Genomic DNA, 22,227 nt, shown 5'->3' with positions numbered 1-22,227 from the left:
GAATAGCATTCAAATGTTTGTTAAGTTCGACTGGTAGGCGTCTCAGACGACCGTAGGGCGGGCTCGTTCTTTGCTCAGAGGCTAGGCTTGACTATTCAGAGGGGGAATGTCGCCAGCATTTTGGGATGTTTTCCGGAGGCGGATGATTTTGGGGACGTTTTTTTAGATTTAGTAGTTTGTTTGCTGCTTGTTTAGATTAATAATTAGTTGTAGGTTGTAGTTCCTTTTAAGTTTGATTTGTATTTGTTACTGAATTGTATTTCTGGAAATAAAGAATTATGGCTCGTAATGTTTGTTCCCCTATATCTACTAGGACCGTGTAAGTTCATAATACCTTCCTATCCCTACTAATATTATCACAGACCAGTTTTCTGTGAATAATATAAATACGCTCTGTTATTAGGATAGTTTTTACAATCATTATCATCATGTTAGTACCTAATCGAATAACCAGTGAGCCAGAAAACCAGATACCGAATGAGCATTTATATGAAAGAAGACCACAATTATTCACAAGGCGCCTGACCTTTAAAATGATAAAATAATACAGAAGAGGTCATAAGCTTTAAAACAGGAACTTTTCGCACAACACCGATAACTATAAAAGAGTTAATTAGTAATGAAATTCTCATAAAGGTGGTAAATAAAGTTGATATGGACATGTTTGGAGCTGCAACTGGTTTACACTTTCCGTGGCCGTCAGGAAGACAATAAAATATCAGTATATTCCGATGATTCATGATACGAGCAGTCGTAGCATTTTGGTGGCAGAATTTATGAGGAAAGAATCGGTCAGATGGTCAATTAAGATAAAAGTTATTAAATGTAATTGATCATTTTAGGTTTCCGTACCCAAAAGGTAAAAACGGAACCCTATTACTAAGACTCCGCTGTCCGTCTGTTCGTCTGTCCGTCTGACCGTCTATCCGTCTGACCGTCTATTCGTCTGTCTGTCTGTCACCAGGTTGTATCTCATGAACTGTGATAGCTAGACGGTTGACATTTTCACAGATGATGTATGTATTTCTGTTGCCGCTATAACAACAAATACTAAAAACAGAATAAAATAGATATTTAAGTGGGGCTACCATACAACAAACGTGATTTTTGGCGTTTTTTGCGTAATGGTACGGAACCCTTCGTGCGCGAGTCCGACGCGCACTTGGCCGGTTTTTCATTACAGCTGAAATTGGCTATATCAATTCTTTTTTAACTTAATTACGCTGGATATATCAGTATGAGCGAGATGAATATTAATATAACAATATTATAATTTAGCCTATATTATACGTCCCACTGCTGGGCACAGGCCTCCTCTCAAGCACGAAAGGGTTTGGAAAAACTCATTGGTACGAGCCAGGATTTGAACCCGCGACCTCCGGATTGAAAGTCGGACGTCAGATCCACTTGATCACCACCGCATGCCACGAGCGAGATGCATAGAAAGTACTTTACGCACAAGCTAGTGAATATGTCATTATTGACACTGTCAGTGACTCGGTAAGGATATAGATTTCTCAACCATTCTCGAAAAATTTGGTAAGCAGGTTCGATAATTATAATATGTTTTTTTTGGCTATTCAGCTTTTGGAAAATTTTCAAGAGTTTGCCAGGTCTATTTCTCAGAGAGCAACTAGTTGATAATACAAAAAATACTTCGTAACCTTTGTATATCGCTAAAAAATGGAGCAATAAGCACGGGGAAGTCCAATCCAGATCAAGTGGTCTTTACGCGAGGACGACAACTCTTCTCTCGCAGATTACGACCGTCGAGAAGTCAAGTAACATTGTAGACGAGTATTTTAATTTCCGTAAAGAAATGCCAAAATGATTAAAAGTTTAATTAAAGGTGTCCCGAAACGTTAAGGATGACTCACGTTAGACCGGGCCGTGTCCGGGCCGGAACTTCCGGAGCTTACTTTTCTATGACATGACAGGCGATTACGTGATGCTTTCCATAGAAAACGATGCGCCAGAAGCTCCGGTCCGGACACAGCCCGGTGTAACGTGAATCATCCTTTAAGGTTGTAAATTCCATTCACAATAATTTCATAATCAAATCCAGATTTTTGCTGAAAAATTTCCTGTCAGATGGAAACATATTCAGATTTTTTTATATAAAGTAAAAATTAAGTGAGCCGTTAAAGGCATATTTTCATATTTATATCCTTTTACTAATGATATGTTAATATTGATAATGTCGTAAACAGAAATGCTGTTGATATTTGGAGCAGGTTTCCCATTGACGTGAGTAAAGGTAGCGATGCTATTTAAATTTAAATGCTTCTTGTTTCAATTATGCCATTTGACAGATGACAATGCGGATTGCGGAATAAGAGAACAATGAGTGAGGAAAAAAAACCGCAAATGTCTTGTTTTTGCTGCAATCATAGACTAGGAATCCTCTAGACGGAGTTTAGAGCAATTATTTCATGAAACCGATGCTGCCAAAAATACGGGGGTGCGGGGGACGAGGTGAGCGAGGTCCCGTGCCGTGATTGGTCCGTTCAAAGACACGAACGTCACACAAAGACACTTTCGACTCGAAAATGGAGTAAAACTACCGTATGCGTGGCAGAGAGGGTAGAGCTACTTTGCTCAGTCTGGAGGATGTCTTGTGTGTGGCTGCAATGCACACACCGTACAGCAAGTAAATCCATTTTTCGTGTGGAATTTCTGTTTGTTAATTAAATTTTGTACATAATTTACTTTTGCTCTGTTTGTAATATTTGTAAATTGTGTGTTTTGCAGCATCCAAATAAACGTTTTATCTTATCTTGTGCTTAACGATTATTATAGGTATAATTATTATTTAAAAACAGAAATCTTCAAGCTTTTTTACTGAGGGCCATATTGCACTTGCAATTTCTGGAAATAATCGTTCACATAATTATCATAAAGTCCGTCGTCGCTTTAGATATACCTACATGATTCACGCATTTCAGACAACTATGTTATTTCCCAGCTTAGAAATTGCCTCGTATTGTCTATTTTAGTAAGTTGGCGGGGGCGGATCGTAAAAAACTAATAATAACAGTGACATTAAAAGGCAAGCATCTATACTTAAGTGCAATATAAACTGGTTACATTGTACATCTTCATACAAAGTGACCAACTTTTTAATGCTCTTGATTGTAATCAACATCCTGACTCCGCCCACACAATGCAATGCAATGTTGCAAACACAGCTTACAAAGCAACAGCTAGTTCAATTCTATATAAATTCTGCCGAAGGTTCGGTTACGGTCAAAAACTGCCGAACTTATAAACCGTCTGAATCTGTATTTTCGGTAAACCAAAGTTTCGGTTTCGTACGTTTTCGGCATAGGAATTAGGTATGTTTCGCCCGAAACTAGAGTTAAACCGAACCTTCATTTTCATTTTCGGTTTCGGTAAATATCCGATCGGACATTAATAAATTCAAAAAGTAAAGAATTCACTATCTTGCGAGAAAATCTATATTTCAATCCGGTTCTCGTTTCGGCAGATCACCCCGACCCGGCCTTAATGACTTGTTAAATGTTAAATACCATTTTACCATTACATAAGCCTGTAAAATTCCAAGGCTCTGATGAACAGGAAAGACTAATTGTAAATAATAACCGTAATAACCGTAATAACCCTAAAACCGGAAAAGTGCGTAGGGTGTATGTTACGAATCACTTCCGAATGCCGAGTTCCGAAAGTAGACTCTGATGCGATGGAAATACGAGTGATTTTGCAATTTCCGATATTCGGAAGTTCGGAAATACATTTTACTATAGTTCACATTGTTAACTGACATAAATTGAACCTTATTTAAATGATATAAGGTCCTATAACGCTCAAATAAATGTTGTAGGAACATCAATAGAAGTAATGAATGTAATAATGATACGTCGGACTTGGTAACTATTGTTTCCGAAGTTAAAGTTTTCCGGGATTTCGAATGTTACAATTACAGTTATTATTGTACTACCTGTTTAACATGTGTTGTATTTTCACGATATTTATGTTGCAGCGTAGTTGGTGTTTAGTAGTACATATGTGACGTCCCACGGTCAAAGGTACCTTATGGCGGGTATGGAGTTATGCATACCCCAGTAATCTACAATAAATAAGCTATCGATAACACAAAAGATCAACCTTCTAGGTTGCGTAGTTACAGAGATATGATTTTTTGAAAATAATGTTGTGAAATGAGCAACTTTACGATAGAGAAGTTTTAAGTTTAGCCGCCTAAAAAACTATGTTCCTGAAGTAAGTTACATAGTTGACTACAAATAATAATGCCTTATATATCTGAGATTAAAAAAATATTGCGACTTGTTCTGTAATGCAAATAGAAACTTTTGATATCGACTGATTTATGTGTATACTAACCAATCTCTTGAAAATAAAGTTTTATTTCATTTTCACGATTGATTGCAATGAGCTCTCAAGATTTAAATTTTATCTATTAGAAAACGACACTGACAGACAGTTTAAGCAAAAAACAATACCGATTTAGAGGTGAAAATGTATTTTCTGACTTTTTCATATAAAATCACAAAATTGAATATTTTTACTTTTAATGTGACACACAATCAATTTTTCTGAGCACATATGAAAGAAATTCTGTCATTCAAATGAAATAAATCCTAAAACCCCAACTAAATACTATATTTAACCCCTTATGCCACTTTAAACTTACATAACAATAACAGTATTTGCTCCATACATTTACGAAAAGGTACCTTATGGAAATAAATCTAATAATACATCGCTACAAAATATCAATCATATTATAGTTTATCTTTTATGAATAGAAAATATTAATTTACATTAAACTGCCCCCAATTTAATTAGTTCTTCGTCATAATAATCTTAAAAAAGACCAATAATTTGTATGTAATGAAAAGGTACCTTGTGGTCAAGTTACATGATGAGGCATGATGATGATGGAACAGTTAGGATAAACTAATAATATTTTGGGGTTAAGATGGTATAAATCGTCTATTTCTTATCAATAATATATTTCGGTTGCTATTGAAGATAAGCGGCATTGAGGTTCAATGACCTCAGATATTCCATAAGGTAATGCGTCGGGTATTGGCATTTTTCAGCAAACCAATGGCTGATTTACTGCATGCGACCAAACCAAATGAAGATTATTCTAGTTAAGAAAGACTTGACGAGAGTAACTTTGGTATAATAGCAGTCTACTTGGATTTGTGATGTCGGTCTATGTACGGTTATAATATTTGCGAGGCGCCCCAACCAGAACTGAAATTATCAAATTAGTTTTGCAGAATGCTAATACAGTTCTCTACCAAACTTCTTTTCCCGTATTGACTAGTTTTTTTGGGAATTTTCAATCTTTTTTCCATAAGGTACCTTTTCTACTAAACTCTGAGACGACATTACTAGGCTTATAACTAACTTATAACAAAAATAAAAACAGGTAAACAAACGTTACGCATTAAGGTTTCAGATCACACAATAAAAAAAAATTGAGCATTTTTTCACCTCTTTACAAAACATTTAATATCTCCGAAACTAGAAACCCTCATAAGGTACCTTTTCCCGTAGAACGTCACATATATTCAAATAAGTAAGTACATAAATGAATTTCGGCTGTAATTCGATATAAACTCGCTACATTAAATTTTTATTCGATATTTATAATGTCTATTGTGGCTCTTATTTGTGATGGATGGGAATGCGAATAAGGTAGGTAAAAGTATAGACTGAGGTAATAATTTTACCTTTTATTTCGAGATACATACTGCCAAGATTACCAAGGCATGTACACAAATATCTTCAAATTCAAAAAGTGGCTAACTAGGTACCGTAAGATGGTGTGAGTAGGGTCAAAACTGAAATTCAAACCTCGATAACATTTTATTTATACATATGAAAACTGAATGGTGTATACAATAAGTGTTCCGGACGTTTGTATTTTAGTTTTTATTTTATTTTGGGTAGTTCAATTTCATAACTTTGACGATAAAGAGGAAAACCCTGCGATCATATATAACCATGGATACCGCCTTTAGGAACATTACAGTTCAAATTCTCGGGCCAAATTAGCACACATACACAATTACGCCTACATTCAAATAAGACTAGGCGTTTACAGAGCCTGTAATCAAAGCTGGTAAACAAAATAAGAGTCATCTTTATTACACTAATGGTACATAGCTAAGTGTAGATGAAATGCATATAATGTCAATAACTACCAATCAGCGACATTAATCCGCTAATAACCTTCTTGCTGTACGTACTGGCCGCTGAGAGTTCGCGGTTCATATTTGATTAGAATATGACTTGGACAGGGATAGGTTTATGCCATACAGTGAAGAACCAGTCAAATAATTCACGTATAATAATTTAATGCAGATTAAAAGATAACTAGTTAAAATGTTGTTATGACATGACAGACTAACTATCAACATAAGTAAATATATCATTGTTGTATAAATGTATTCCGCTATAATAAGTATTTTGTATATTTTATTATCAATCTGCATGGCAGTGCGAAGTCACGTTCAGGTACAGTCTGTCCGTTTTTCTAAGATCAAGTACGCCATAGTAAATGTATGGCGAACTTGATCTTAGAAATCGGACTGGCTATACAGTCTGCAAAATTTACATGGGTACACGAATCGGGTCAAAAATATTTGAACAGGCGGAGTCACAATAAATCCCCAATTTCAGTTCAGAATATTTTATATGTATATAGCCGGTCAAGCAAGTTTGTCAGTAGAAAAAGGTGCAAAATTAAAATTTTGTATACCACAGCCGTTCGCGCGCTTACATTTTCTAAATTTGCCGCTCTTATAATATTTTAAACATTCGCGTTTTGAACACATATTAACTCACATTATACGAAACGAAACTGATTTACGTCGGTAAATCAAGGTAATTGAATATAAAACGCGTTAGACCCGTCTATAACGTGAGTTAATATGTTTGCCGCTCTTTTCTACTGACGGAAATGGCTTGAGAGAGAACCTACATATATGTGACAGTAGAGGGTGGATTCAAATGATCAACATTTTCAGATAATGTGTGTATTTGTTAAATTAATTCAGTGAAAGCATGATAGGAAAAATGTATCTACATATAGGAGACCGGGTATGATTATCTCACGGGTTATATCTCATGAATAGAACATATTCTAGATATCTTGCCAGGCATCCACTCGATTTCATGTCTCTCTAATTGGACAGCTTTTTTCCATAATTCTCTGCGAATACCATCTTGTGGGAATCTGAATGGAAAGTAATGTAAAATGACAATACCAAATTTGATTATTAATTTGAAATAACTAGGTAGTTTTTTTATAGCTCCATCTCATGAATTAAAAAAGGAAAATACAAATCTGTAAGAAGGAATTTATTACTACATTTATAATTATATAGAAAATACCTAAACCAGACACAAGTTAATAAAATAGTCTACTTCATTTAGCATAACACCATCCCTATTATCCTCGCAATTTAAAAAGTCGTATGTTGTTATGAAAGTCGTATGCAGTTGTTACGTTTTAGCTTAGCACGGTAGTATTGAAAACAAATCGTCATGTTTTTTCCAAATTCTACTGAAGTTATCTGTTTACTACAAGTGAAAAGTGATTCCACTGTCCTTGGTATGAACTAAAATAACTTCTGCACCACTTCACGACACGTGAATATATTTTTAATTACAAAAAAACGTTGTTTTTATAAATCAATTTAGCCATTTGTCACTGACTGTCATCTCGGTGGTACTGAGATTGCCAATCGAGCAGTTTGTAAGTACCGCCTATCGCGGGGTAGTTTGCGTTGGGTCATAATTGAGCGGACAGAATACTTCCATGTATAGCATTTCGCTGGGAAAACCCACCTCACCCCGTAGTGCCTCGTATTTGGGGTGAGAGGGGTTTTCATACAAAGGTGATTTTGGAAGATTGTTGGATCGATTTTTTTTTATTATGCGTATTACTATAGCTCCATTTTAAATTGGAATACATTATTTTTGTAGCAGTAGCCTTAAAATCCCTTCTCACCCACCTCTCCCCGCGAAACCTACTCACCCCGTTTTACGGTATAGAATTAAAGGAACATGATAAAACTACGTTACATTCGTATTTAAAATTAAATGAGGAAGCCAACCACGCCCTCGCCTTGAGGCACTGATATGAAAGTATTACAGTAACTCTATTGATAGATAATCTATTTGTATATTCGTACTGTTTATTATGGGAATTGTCTGTCAAGCACTTTAGTACATTCACCACTTACTTGTCTCACAAAGCTAGCTAGTTTGCACTGTAAATGGTCGTTAGGTACCTGTAAACAAAAAATTACACGAATTAATACATTGTTCAGTAAGCTACGCTAATTCTATAACAGTTACTGTACCTACAGTTCGAACACGAAAACCGTGAATTTGGACCCTGAGGGTGTTACCACACCAATCGATCGATGGCATGGTAGAATAATGGATGGTGTTCTACCTAGACCAATCGATCGAATGACGTCAACTGTTCCGTTCTACCATAGATCGATTGGTGTGGTAACATGGTGGTATTGGTGGTAACACCCTGAGGAAACGGGAATCCAATTCACATTTAACAACTCACGTATTACTGTTTTGATCTTATTTTGATACGACCTATACTCTGTATCTTTAGGTATTTAAATAAAAGTAAACAAAATCTCCAAATCAGAAATCCAAAAAAATCCAGGGTCCAAATCCACGGGGGAGGCCTATGCTCAGCAGTAGACGTCTTATGGCTGAGATGATGATGATGATGATGAAACAAAATCTACCCTTAAATGGCTCCTTATGCCAGTTGAGGGTATATGAAAACATTACACGATCAAATAATGTAGGTTAAAGTCAGGTCGTTCAGTGACTGATCCAGGCGGTTTTGAAATTGGTCGGTTAACCAATAAATGTTATAGAACTACCCGAAAATGTACAAATTGTTTAAACTATAGAAGATCGCTCACGTTGGTGCATGCGAAATGAACTAAAGTCATGCGTGAGAGCGCACCTCCAATCACGATCAAGGTCGTATCGAAACCAGTTGAAAACCATAACAGATTGTTATAATTAGATTTGATTCTCGGGTGTGCAGTAGGTATATATGCTTCCCTTTTCCTTGAACTTCGTGTATACCTTACAAAATTGATGTATGTACCGATTTGTTCATTTTACCGAACAAGAATACATCTTTTCTTTGAACTTCGTGTATGAACCTTACAAAAATCATGTATGTATTTTACCGAACAAGAATACATCTGACCGTAATCATTAGTAATAAATAATATTTTCTCAACAAGTACTTAAATGCATTCTTAGTTGACAAGTTAACAGACAAAAATCAGAGCGACAATATCAATAAACCACTTCAGGTACAAGGCGAACGACAAACTACGGAGCGTTCTCATTGGTTGCTTGGCCTGCGCGAGCGCAGGTGAAGAGAGTATTAGAAAACCAGCATAACGTGACCTCTATATAAATATCTATAGGTATTTCTCTTGTTACGACGATGGTAGTGTGGAAGAGAATAGTCCTCAGTTTACGGATACTATAACGTATTGGGGGCCTACTGCGAACATAGAAAATCGAAAGGTTGTCAATTCCCCCACTATCGCACTGATATGATACAGTCAGGTGTAGAAATTGCTAAGCGGGGGAGGTGTTCATAATTACCTTGACACGCTCTTACGGCCTGATTCGAACTTTAAGATACGTCAATTAATAGATCTAGAAACGATATGGATTAGATATGTCAGTGACAAATGTGACGTTTCTTCAAACAAAAACGGCAGTTATTCTCTTAACAATAAAGTCGCGTCAAGATCATTTTGAACACCCGCCCATTTTGGCCCGCTTAGCAACTTCTGCTGACGGTATTAATCAGAAGGTATATTTAAAAAATTCGCGGTAGGCCCTCTATTTTAGGATACAACACGTCTGCAATCTTGTGACGTACGCAGACGTCTCATAGTGAACAGTTCACGTACCTACGCTCCATTACGCGATTGAGGATCTGCCATGTAGAGATGGTGCCATCTAATGGCTTAAATCGAAAACTTAAGCTTGACTGATGTGGTTCGCGGTTATAGCCCTACTCGATTCTGAATATTTTAATAATGGTCCATGTGACGGCTCGGCCACGACATTGCGCGACTGGCGACGGTGGCGGCGGCAACCATAGGTGGGAACGAAAGATCCGATCGCTGTCTCTCGCTCCAGCCTATGGTTGCCGCCGCAGTCGTCGCCACTCGTGGCCGAGGCGTTATAATGGTCCACGTGAGGCTTTGGCTCGCCGCTAGTCGCTAGGTAATTCGAATGACAGAGCCGCCTGTCTCCTATCTAATAAACGCACAATTAAAAACATAAGCTTATGAAGCTTTATTCCTATGCGCGTAAGGTTTGAAGTTCTCTGATTTGTGTGTAATTTTTACGTATGTACGAGGAATAAGCTTTTAAAGAACAAGTGACGCATGGAGATTGTACTTAAGTGTACAAAAGTATTGTCCCGTTTGTGAAAAATTACAGTTACTCGAATACTGAATAGTAAATACTTTAAAACATGGGTTATGGTTTTTGAAGTTAGGTTAGGTTGTCATCAGGTTAATGATGAGGTTGTAAATGTTTTGTGAAAAGAGACAAATCGGTTAGTTTTCTCCTGTGTCTGTTTTTAAGTTTACCGACGTCATGAGGAGGCTTAGAAATTGAAGGTAAACTGACCAAAAGATAATTGTTAACGGGCGTTTTCTAAAATAAATATTGATAACCTGTTTCTCACAAATTATGGTGTTTTTGGGTTCTTTCAACTCAGAATCACTAGCATATTCAAACCTGATGCTAAAAAAAGTGTATTAGCAATTTTTATGAAAATTGTACTTTCCACTACGTCACGCACATACAAGTGAACAATTATTTCAGACTAAAACGTGACGTGGAATGGACATTTTGGGACATATTTTTTTAATGGTAGGATGGAGAATGCTGTCGATTCTGAGTAGGATGAGCCCAAAAATGTCCAGATTTGAAAAAAGGTTTTTAATAAGTATTTATTTTAGAAATCGCCTAAACATACTTAGAGTTATTCGGGGTAAGAGGATGCTGTGGGTAAGATCGCGGTGTGCCAGTCTCCGGTGGAGGTGGAGAGCGCGAAGTGTGTATTAGCAGGATTTGGTTAATATATGTACTAGGTAGCAACTGTCCGCTAAATAACAAACTTTTTTGCGATTGATCTTCTTCGCATGTAAAAAGTGACCTGGTTAAGAAAATACGTGAGAGTACGAGGCATTTATTTATAGCAAGTGCCAACAATGGAGTTGACAATGACGCCTAATGTCCGGTCATGCAAGTCGAGCCATTGCGTCACGACAATGTGCGTCACGCACCATAGGCGGTCAGCTGGTCACTGCCTTCTTATTACACTGGCTACTTTGTTAAAAAAACAGAATGCAGTGCCCTATTAAATATTTTATGAAATCGAGGAATACTTGAGACAATTACTCAAGTATTCCTCGATTTCATAAAATACACACAACAACAACAGTTTTAAAAACAGACTTGACAGACACTTAAAACAACAAAAAAAAATGAACATTAATCGTTAAAAAAAACAAGTGCAGTGATATACACGCATCAGCTTTCAGCTGCTAGTGTATAAAACAATATAATATAATATAAGGTAATATAATATAATTAATTGCATGCTGTATGGTGTATTGTAAGATTTGGTGCCATACCATTCGGCCTAAAACAATTAGGTATTTGATGCCTTGAGAGTAGGTAATAATGAGGTAATATCAACTTGCAAATCAATATCAGATTTTAAAGGTTGAATGCTCCGAATGGTTACAAATGCTTATTCTAATAATACAAATCACACCTTGAACGTGATTTATAGACCATATTTTAAAGTCAAGTCTAAAAGAATGCACTTTTTATTACTGTTATTATAACTAGTATTACAAGTAATATGTACCTAATCGTCAAGTCTAGTGCAATAAAAAACTCTCAGAAATTCAATATCAATTTATGATTCCGCATAGTCACTTTAGAAAAATCCAATGACAACATAAACTTTTATATCCATTTATATGTTCGGCCAAGCGAAAACCACGTACAAGAATACCAACTTACATATGCAGCCGAAGAAATCAATTTCTCACATAATGTACTAACATAAAGTAACAGCTGAGTCAGCTGATACTCAATTTATTCTTGAAACTTCGTATTCCTCTCATTACAGTTAAAAAGCGACCTTTTTCTGTACAGAATAAAGTTTATAACCTAACGATGTTAAAGTAAATAAGATCTTTTAAAGAAAATGCACTTCCATAAGCGCTTACACTGACTGCACATTTAAGTTTGTATATTTCTGATCATGGTTACACATTTGTTTCGGTGCATGACAAGTCATTTTAGTTTAAAGTCGAATATTAAATCTATACTTAGTTTAGGTTCGTAATGTTAGATTAATAGTCAGATTTGTGTGGTCAAAATGACATCAATTTACGAAGTCAAATCGAAAATGAAATGCGTGTAATCTTTAAATTGCGTTCGAGATTTGAAAGATAAGTATTAAGAGATTTTGTTGACGACCGTTAATATCACCTGAGACAGCCGAAGGTCACCTTTAGAGCAAACTGCAGCTGCATTAGGTACTGTTGCGTCGCGTCGTCGCTGTTGCCGCCGCTAATCTCTCAATTTCCTTGATAAAATGCTGAGGGACGGAATTACGTAACGTCAGCAGTACTGTGGCAGCAAAGAACTCTATAATTCGTCAACGGCTGAATTAGCGAGGTCCTACTGTCCTCTAGTGTAAATTTAATACGTGTTTGTATTAAGTGTCATTTTGTATGGAATTTTGACATCCCAAAACGTCCCGATTGGCGCGCTGTTCAAAATCCCATACAAAAATAGACAACACAAACGCGAACGCACGTCATGCTATCAAATGAAATTAACACTAGGGTTTCTGTACTTTTCTTGTATCAAACCTCTGTTCTTATTAATTTAATCTGTCTGGAGATCTCGTTAACAAAATGTCTATTATTGTTATCACGTAGACTAGATAACTGTTTCGCAACACCATTATGGTGTTATCATCAGCATCTGATACATTTTTACTGCATTCCTTTCACTACTTGTAACAGTTGTAACAGCTTTAACGGACACTTTAAAAAAACTGTTTTTTAGGTGGCGCTAGAATGGCATTTATCTTTCTACAAGCTTTTATTTCATTTGCCCTGTTAGGTACTATTTAAGTAATTGTATGTTAGTTAGTTAGTGTGGGTCAAAACTTGAAAGCTAAATTTGACCCACTTCCCGATTTTCGATTGAGCTGAAATTTTGCATACATATGTAAATTGGACGACAATGCAATATTATCATGACATGGAGGTGATGGAGACAGGAGGTTGTAATAGAAACTCTGTGATAAAACAACACAACCTAATTTTTTTTCAATCAAACGAGTTTTTAGAATGGTTTCGATGAGTGTTAGTTGCCTGTTGAAGGAAAAGAACAGTCAGCGATAAAAGCTTGTACTTAGTAAAAATATATTTTTTTGCCAAAAGCTTATTCAATCTCATTCCCAATATAAACGGTTCCTCTGAAGCAAGGCTTGTGTAAGTTTCTGGCTAATAACCACTCGATCGATAACCGTCATGTTTTGCGACAGCTTGGGTAACAGATGCTTGGACAAAATTGATACTATTACTGGGTTTCATACCGATCGCTTGCCGAGCTTGTGTAAGTACCTACCTAATTCTAAACGTCGATTTTACTTACTTAAATTCGCGATTTCTTAACCTTTTAACCGCCAAAACTGATAACTTATATAAAAAATAATTTTAACTCAAAAATTAGGTATAAAAAAGAAATAAATTGTGTTAGTGCTACATAAATGTAATCGCCATCGATTACTGAATTAGAAAAGTTGGTTCCTGATCACCGATTGAATTTCATCGTGTAGGGTAATTCGCCAGTAAATGGCCACCTGTTAGTAATTGGCCACCCTAAACTAAAAATTAATTCTATTCACCTATAAACAAAATTTATTTTAGTATAAGGTTTCAATAACTGGCCAGCCTTCAATAACTAGCCACCGCATACTAATAGTAAAATGAATTCTGTTTATAGGTGAGAAGAATTCATTTTTAGTTTAGGGTGGCCAGTTACTAACAGGTGGCCACTTACTAAGGGATGGCCACTTACTGGCGAAATACCCTATAAGACATACAATATCCAGCTTATTTCGCCGCAGGCTGATAAATAAGACAAAGCGTGGTGTAGCTGACGGGGCGACACGAGCACGCTCGATGAAAAATCCTAACCGGTTAAAGGTTAAAAGCGTAGCATCTAATTTTTAGCGTTCCGTACCCAAAGGGTAAAAACAGGACCCTATTGCTAAGACTCCACTCTCCGTCTGTCCTTCTGTCCGTTTGATCGTCAGTCCGTCTGTCACCAGGCTGTATCTCATGAACGGTGATAGCCAGACAGTTGGAATTTTCAGAGATGATGTATTTCTGTTGCCGCTATAACACAAATACTAAGTATGGAACCCTCGGGCCTCGGTGGGCGAATCCGACTAGCACTTGTCCAGTTTTTTTTCGTGTTAGGGAGCAATAAATGCTATCTTATGCATTATGGATCTGGAGGGCAAGTAACACTGGTGCTAGAAATCTACTCGCTTGCGCACAAGCAATCAAATTGCCTCTTTGTTGAGTCTTGCGACAATTATTTCCCTCAGAAGTTGTCTTCTGAGGGAAAATAATCATTGTAATAATAACTTTAGCTCTTCTAAATTAAATGTTGCAAATAGTCTAGCCAATCTTGGCTATCTTTGTTATGGCTATGAGATAAAGTTAAGTTAACAATGTGTTCTTGCTAATGAGATGAGATCTATTCGACTATTTTATTTGCTAACCAGACTCTTGTTTCATAAATTATGTTTATGTTGTTTGAAGTAAAGTCCGACTTTCGGTTTTGGCATAAAAATCGCATTTCTGCCAAAAAACTACCGAGCCTTTCGGTCGCGCTGAATCTTGTAATTTCGGTAGTGTCCGACTGAAGTTTGGCAAAATCCGGTTTCGATCGGACACTAGGTATAATTATATATAATAGAAAACTTAATAATAGATAGCGAACCACCTTAGACTTATTTTATAAAAACAATGATCATTGCTTGATTTGCCTGAAAGTTATTCGTAACTAAAAACTTCAGTCTCTATTACAAAAAGTAAAAACAAACCCAGGTAATTATGAATTACTTAATTTTTGTTTATCTTACTAATTAAGAGGTATTATTATGCCGTCATAACGTATTAAGTAGGCAGGTTAATTAGTTATAAAATAACAAACTATACTAGTGACCATTTAGATGTATTTTTAGAAGCAGACGCTAATTGTTAAATTGAAATTCACAAAACATAACAACTTATACGAATATATGTATATGACATACATAACCGCCTTGTCACTCTTATTTATTTATTTATGTACCTACATATATAACGTTACTTACTAACTAACTAACTAACTAACTAAACTAACTAACTATTTTGGCACAGCGATCCAAACAGAATCTTGGCCTCCGAAACGAGAGCATGCCACCTGTCCCGATCCTGCGCAACTTCCTGCCAGAGCGGCTACCGCGTAAACCGAAATTCGCAAATTGCGGGGATCTTTCTCTTTTACTCCGATGAAGGCGTAAATAGAGTGACAGAGAAATATCCCCGCAATTTGCGAACTTCGATTTTCGCGGTTATAGCCCAGTTACTGACGCGAAGCTGAAGCAGATCCGCCGTCACCCCAGCGATACCTGAACACTGTGACGTTATTTATTTGACAGTTAATATAAATTAGTTCCTGTAGGCGCAGCATGGTTCTATTTTTATCACCTGTCACTATGCCCATCACTTTCGCACTTACATACTTGTTAGAACGCGACAGGCATAGAGACAGGCGATAAAAATGCAACCATGCTGCCACGGCTGATACAGAGGATGCCCATCTATTTGTGGCAACGGCGAGCGTGATGGCCACCTTTGCAACTTGAGGGACGTGAGAAAAGGTGTTGGTGTGATTTTCTTTTTTTTATATTTTATTTTTGTGTTTAGTTAGCAGTGTTATTTCTACTAGATTAAAATAATGCTTCTATGTACGTAGTTGTCGACGTATCTGTGGTGATCCGAGGTCTTGCTGAACGCTTAATAAAATAGTCTGTTGGATTTTTAAACATCCGAAATTGCTAGGGAACACACTTAGTTATAGGCATAAATATAAGGTCATTGGTTATAGGTATCATAAAGAAAGAAGGCGAAAGAAGAAGGCGCGCACGGCGCCTCGTAAGACTCAGTGTGGTACCGCCGAACCGGCTAATTCTGGCTTGCGGATTGCTACACCGAGTAAGGCGCTGTACGTATCGCGCCTGCATTACACCGCCACGGCTGCTGAAGTGGTGGAGTATGTACACCAGAAGACCGGCTACACGCTGAGGGTGTTCCAGCTTCGATCGCGCCACTACGTGCACTTCAACTCTTTTGTGGTGCGCGTGCCGCGACCGCTGCAGGGAACCATCGAGTGCGTCGACTTCTGGCCGAAAGGTGTCGTGTTTCGGAGGTTCCGGGGCAAACTGCCGAATCCGACACAAGAGCAGCCGATGCAACGGAGCCACGCCGTTTTGTCGACTAAATAGTGTTTAGTTTTAAGTTTATAAAATACATATGTATGTTAGTCTGTAAGGTATTTGTAATATGGGCCTTGTTGCCTGAATTAAATTTCTAAATAAATAAATAAATAAAATAAAACGCTTCAGGCAATATCGTGGGCATTTTTAATCTAACTAATCACTCCGTTATATTGATACCACGTAACTTATCATCCATTAAGATATCTAGGCCAGTGCAGTCACGATGAGCACTTGTCTGAAGACCCACTCTTGCGCAATAAAGGTCAAAATTTTGCTGGTTGCTAATTCGATGATTTAAATTGTTGATAATGTAATTGTAAGTGAACAGATCACTCGGAGCGTATAAGATGGCTCTCGGTCATTGCGCTCACATTCGGATACACGCTGTATAATTACGACCACATGATCTAAGGGTTCAGATGTAGTGCATAATTGTTTTCCATTGTATTTTCTAGGAAACGTTCGTATTTGTCATGCTGCTTCAGTCAACCTCAGTACTTTTTGTACCGACAGTCCCGGTACAAAAAGTACTAAGGTACCGAGAGTCTCGGTACAAAAAGTACTGAAATAGCAAGAAACGTTCGTAAGTTTCCGTGAAAATACGACGGAAAAGAATTATGCATTACATCTGTAGGTACTATAGGGAGCTGTAGGACCGTGGGCCCATTCGAACGTAGGTACCTACACTGACATCAGAATGATATTTCAATCATGTTATTTAGTTATCGTGCGTCTCACGCCTTCTAACAGATGTCAGACATCTTACTGATGTCAGTATACTTTCGAATTTGCCTGTTAGGAGGCTACAAGCAACGCCGATAACAAAGCTAAGGCAGTATGATAGAATTGGTAGATAACGTCAATTATTCATGACATGTCTGTGTGTATCGTCGGCAGATTACGTCTATCCGACAGACGGGAAGGTCACAATAGTCGGTCACTATTGCATAAAGTGATAGTATTAATTTTTGCGTGGCAAGACCAATCTCATTAAATTGTTTGATTTCATTCAATTGTTTCATTTAATTGTTTGATTCCGTATTTGGTCGATCGACTGAATTCATTGTACTTTGGGGCTGTAGCTAAATTTTTAACGTTTGGGCCTTAATCACTATGTCTTAATTTGAATCTTCTGGACCGTTTTATAGAAGTATAGTAGGGTAATTTGCCACAGCCAGTAATTGGCCACCGGTCAATTCTTTTTTAGTTTAGGTCTGAATTATTTTTTAGTTTAGGGTGGCCAGTTACTAACAGGTGGCCATTTACTGGCGAATTGTCCTAGGTAGTACCAATTTATCAGGATTACTGAGAAGAGTGTTATGAATGTCATGATCTGTCATCAGTATATAAGTTAACATATTCACTGCCAATAATACGTATGTGTGTTCATTTTGTTCTGGAAACGGGGCGCCCGGCACCGAAAGTATTAACAGTCCGTCTAAGAAACAAAGTGAAAAAGTGGCATTTTAAATGTCATATAAGTCATATTATCACAGAAATTTGACATTAATCATGACATTTCCACAATTTGTCATTGCAAATGCCCTATACTGCATATACTATTATGCTGTCTGTCACTCACTCTGTGAGTTAGAGTTATACCAAGATAAGTATGCAACGATTTTGATAGCACACTCAATGCAAGTGTTATTTTAATCGCCAAATTTAGAAATTCAAGAGGGATCATGATATTATGACATACTTATAAATAAAACTTGCACTGCATATACTGTCAAAATAGTAGCAGACTTTTCCTGATCTAACTCTAGCGAGCTTTTTACTAACTGCGTGGGATTAACCAGGTTGGTTACATATAGAATCGAGTATCAATAAAAACACATCAATAGGTGAACGACATTTAAGTGCAACCACACGATCCGATAAATTGTGATTGTGACTTGTAACTACATCCGGCCATCCTTTCACTAATGGTGACCTAATAGGTCATGAATTATGTAAAACTAATGCACTAAATTCTGCAATAAAATGCATGCAAAAATAGATCTTAAACATTATAAGAATGATTCAATGCTAAAAAAATGGTAAGATTTTTCAGACAACGGATTTATTTTGTAAGTGGCATCCTTGGGATTAAGTATACGAACGAGTTAAGCTATTATAATTACCTAATACAATTTATTACTATTTGATTGATGTAATTGCATTTTATTTCTTTATAACTCATCATAAAGTAGCACTCGGCAGATTCGGTGAACTTTTAACCTGGTCTTTCGCAAGATTTAATCTTCGGAGCGGCTTCCGAAACTTTTAAATGTACTGATTTAATATTGATTAGGCCGATTCTGTTATATGACAATTGTGTCTTTTATTTATGGTTAAGAACTTAAGCATTCTGTGTGTGTGTTTTTTTTTAATAATTCTAATTTTGGTTTAAGCTGTCTGTTATTTTTTAGACTACCTGCTCCGCATTGCTATATGTTAATAAAATATTGTATTTGTAATTTTATAAGTTTAAGTTTATGGCGTAGAAAATCAGCGTCGTTGCACTACACGCCCTGACACATGCTGAGTGGTATCGTTTCAACACAGAAATCATGCAGCAGGCATAATTATGTTTGCGGAGGCGCGGACCGACGATTTTGCTGCCATAATGCGCAAGCGATGCGCCTCCCTGCTAGCCCGAGTTCGCTGCAGCACCAACGGGATCCTGAGCGCGTTCGCGGACCGCTGGGATTCCGCGCTGATGCGTAGATGGACGCAGCTCCATGTATCGCGCTCCACGTAGCTAGGTTATAAGTTTTTAAGTTTTATTTGTTAAATTTTATTTATGTTACTTTGCACTAACACTAAATTTAAGTATGTACCAAACTTGTTACTAACATAATATGGGACTAGTCCTGAAATAAATATTATTCATTCATTCATTATTATGGATGCTGGCTTTATCCACGTGATAAAATAACCGTCACTTTTTAACTCTGCGGGATTTAAAGTAACGGATACCGTTTTATCACGCTATCACGTAGACAAGAACGTCCATCATATCCGTACAGGAAAATCTGCTGTTCGATATAAAACAACTTTTTTTTCGCGCCTTCCGTTTGACCCCATAGTTATTCTATTCATTTAGATATAAAGAATCACCTGTATATTTGTGAGCGCTATATTATTATTAAATCAAGATAATATATGTAATAGACAATCTATATAACTTACGTATCCCTATCAGTTTAATATTATGATCCACAGATCATATACGAGAACTAGACCTCTTGCGTCGAATGTTGGTCCCTATAACCGTTACTTCAAGTCTCTTTTGCTTGGGCCTATTTAGAAAAAAACGATGATATTAGTATTTAACGTGTTTTTAATAATTAAATATTACATGCCTGTATACATAAGTACCTACATAAAAATTCTACAAATATTTTACGTGACAGTAAAAATGAACTGTCATAGATACTTTCCAGTAGTATTGTAGTTTAGTTCAGTAGTCACTGGGATCGCAATAAATTCCAATCCCATGTATAATTTACTAATAATTTACTCTGATACAGTATGCAATTTCCTAATATCAAAAACATCATACACGAGGCAGTTTACCTAACCATTCAGCACCATTCACTTCAACGTTACAAATTACAAATCGTATAGGTATCATTTATTATCATCATTAAAATTAACGCATCCTATTTCAAATCGATAAGAACAATTTTCAAATGTAAGCCATTATGTCTTCGCTGTTCTAACTGCATAATAGCGCATTGCATACGTTTTATTAGGGCGAGCGAAGCGAGCCCTATCACTAATCGACGAACTATGCATTCTTGTGGTACACTTTACGGAAAAACTACTGCACTGTTAGGTTTGAAATTTAACATAGTAATTTAAATTCATGTCTAGATGTGTTATCAAACATAAAAATATCATTTTATAAACCTAAAAAAATAAAATAAAGTAATAACACTTTGTATTACTACTAGCGCCATCTGTTGGCAAAATGATGAATTAACATTCGTGCTAATGCTAATTATTTATTTCTCAAACAGATGGCGTTAGTAATAAATAAATAAATTAATATTGGACATTCTTATACAAATTGACTACTTAAGAAGGCTTGTGTTGTGGGTATTCAGACAACACGATACCTATGTGGTGTTTTCAAGTTCAATAATGTCGATGGCGCTTACGCCATTAACAACGATGAATACCAAAGTGGGTACAATTTTGGATTCAACCCACCTCGCTTCACTTGGTTTGATTCCCATTTTAGCAATTAAGTTTTTGTGAATACCTACTAGAACAATCAATCTTGCTGTATATTTACTGCGGAGGTCAATTTACTCGTATGTTTTGTGACGCTGACGATGTGATGATCAGATTGATCAGTCATGTTGTGTTAGCAAACTTAAATCAGGTATTTTCAGATCGAGATACAGTTTTGGCGCCATTCATTTATTACGTAAGACGATTTTGGGGTGGAGGGGGGTCGAACATATCTTATTTTTTCTTACAAGGGGGTGGGAGGGGGTTTTCATAGTTCTTAAGTAAGATCACAAAGATGCGATATTTTTTTTAATTTCTATGAAATTATGACGTTTAAAATAATACTTCCACACTCTATGCTATCAAACACGGTGCAGAGTTAGCTTAAACGAGCTCAAGTACCTTTGTACAGGTACAAATAAACATTCATTAAAATATTTTTTTGAAAATAAATTATATTGGTGGCTGGACGGGGTCAGCCTATTCTTATTATTTCTTACATAGGGGAGGGAGGGGGTCAAAAGCTGGCAAAAATTGTCTTACGTAATTAATGAATGGCGCCTTTAGTGTTACTATTGCTTGGAACTGCTAAAATTATAAATAAAGATAAGCATAATTAATACAAACTTCAGTGACTTAGGGCCGATACAAACGGACTACAACCCGACTGCAACTTGTATGGGAACTGCACGCCAATCGAAACGTCGGCGTGCAGTTCAGCAAAATAACCCAGTACCCTGGCAGTACCTAGTGGAACTCAGGTTTGGTGTAACAAAGGCACATTATGGTTTGGTCATCCGACTCATCTTGATGAGCACTTAGGAGAGTAGTACCCAAGATAGAGCCGATGCCGAACCCTGGCAGTACCTAGTGGAGCTCGGGTTTGATGCAACATACATAGACACACGCTGTTTTGGATATCCGACTCGTCATGATGATCACTGGGTAGATCAGTACTTTCAGTACCCAAGATAGCTGATGCTGAACCCTGACAGTGCCTAATGGAGCTCGGGTTTTATACAACATAGGCACACGCTGTTTTGGTCATGCAACTCGTCTTGATGAGAACTTAGGAAAGTAGTACCCAAGATAGAGCTGATGCTGAACCCTGGCTGAACCTAGTGGAACTCGATCAGGTTTGATGCAACATAGACACACGCTATTTTGGACATCCGACTCGTCATGATGAGCACTTGGGAGAACAGTACCCAAGATAGAACTCATGCTGAACCCTGGCAGTACCTAGTGGAACTCAGGTTTGTTGCAACATAGGCACACTCTGTTTTGGCCATCCGACTCGTCTTGATGAGCACTTAGGAGATTAG

General features: G+C 37.0%; 1 protein-coding gene and 1 long non-coding RNA gene across 10 annotated transcripts in view; one reads left to right on the top strand and one right to left on the bottom strand.

The window, feature by feature from the left end:
- The window catches only part of LOC134806383 (mucin-2-like), a 116,864-nt gene that overhangs the window by 58,651 nt on the left and 35,986 nt on the right, over window positions 1-22,227 (bottom strand). The window lies entirely within an intron of this gene.
- Window positions 1-22,227, top strand: part of LOC134806470 (uncharacterized) — a 484,735-nt gene that overhangs the window by 426,935 nt on the left and 35,573 nt on the right. The window lies entirely within an intron of this gene.

The sequence above is a fragment of the Cydia splendana genome, chromosome 3 (assembly GCF_910591565.1).
Source record: "Cydia splendana chromosome 3, ilCydSple1.2, whole genome shotgun sequence".
In the NCBI taxonomy this organism is placed as follows: Eukaryota; Metazoa; Arthropoda; class Insecta; order Lepidoptera; family Tortricidae; genus Cydia; species Cydia splendana.
This window is presented reverse-complemented; position numbering and strand designations above follow the sequence as displayed.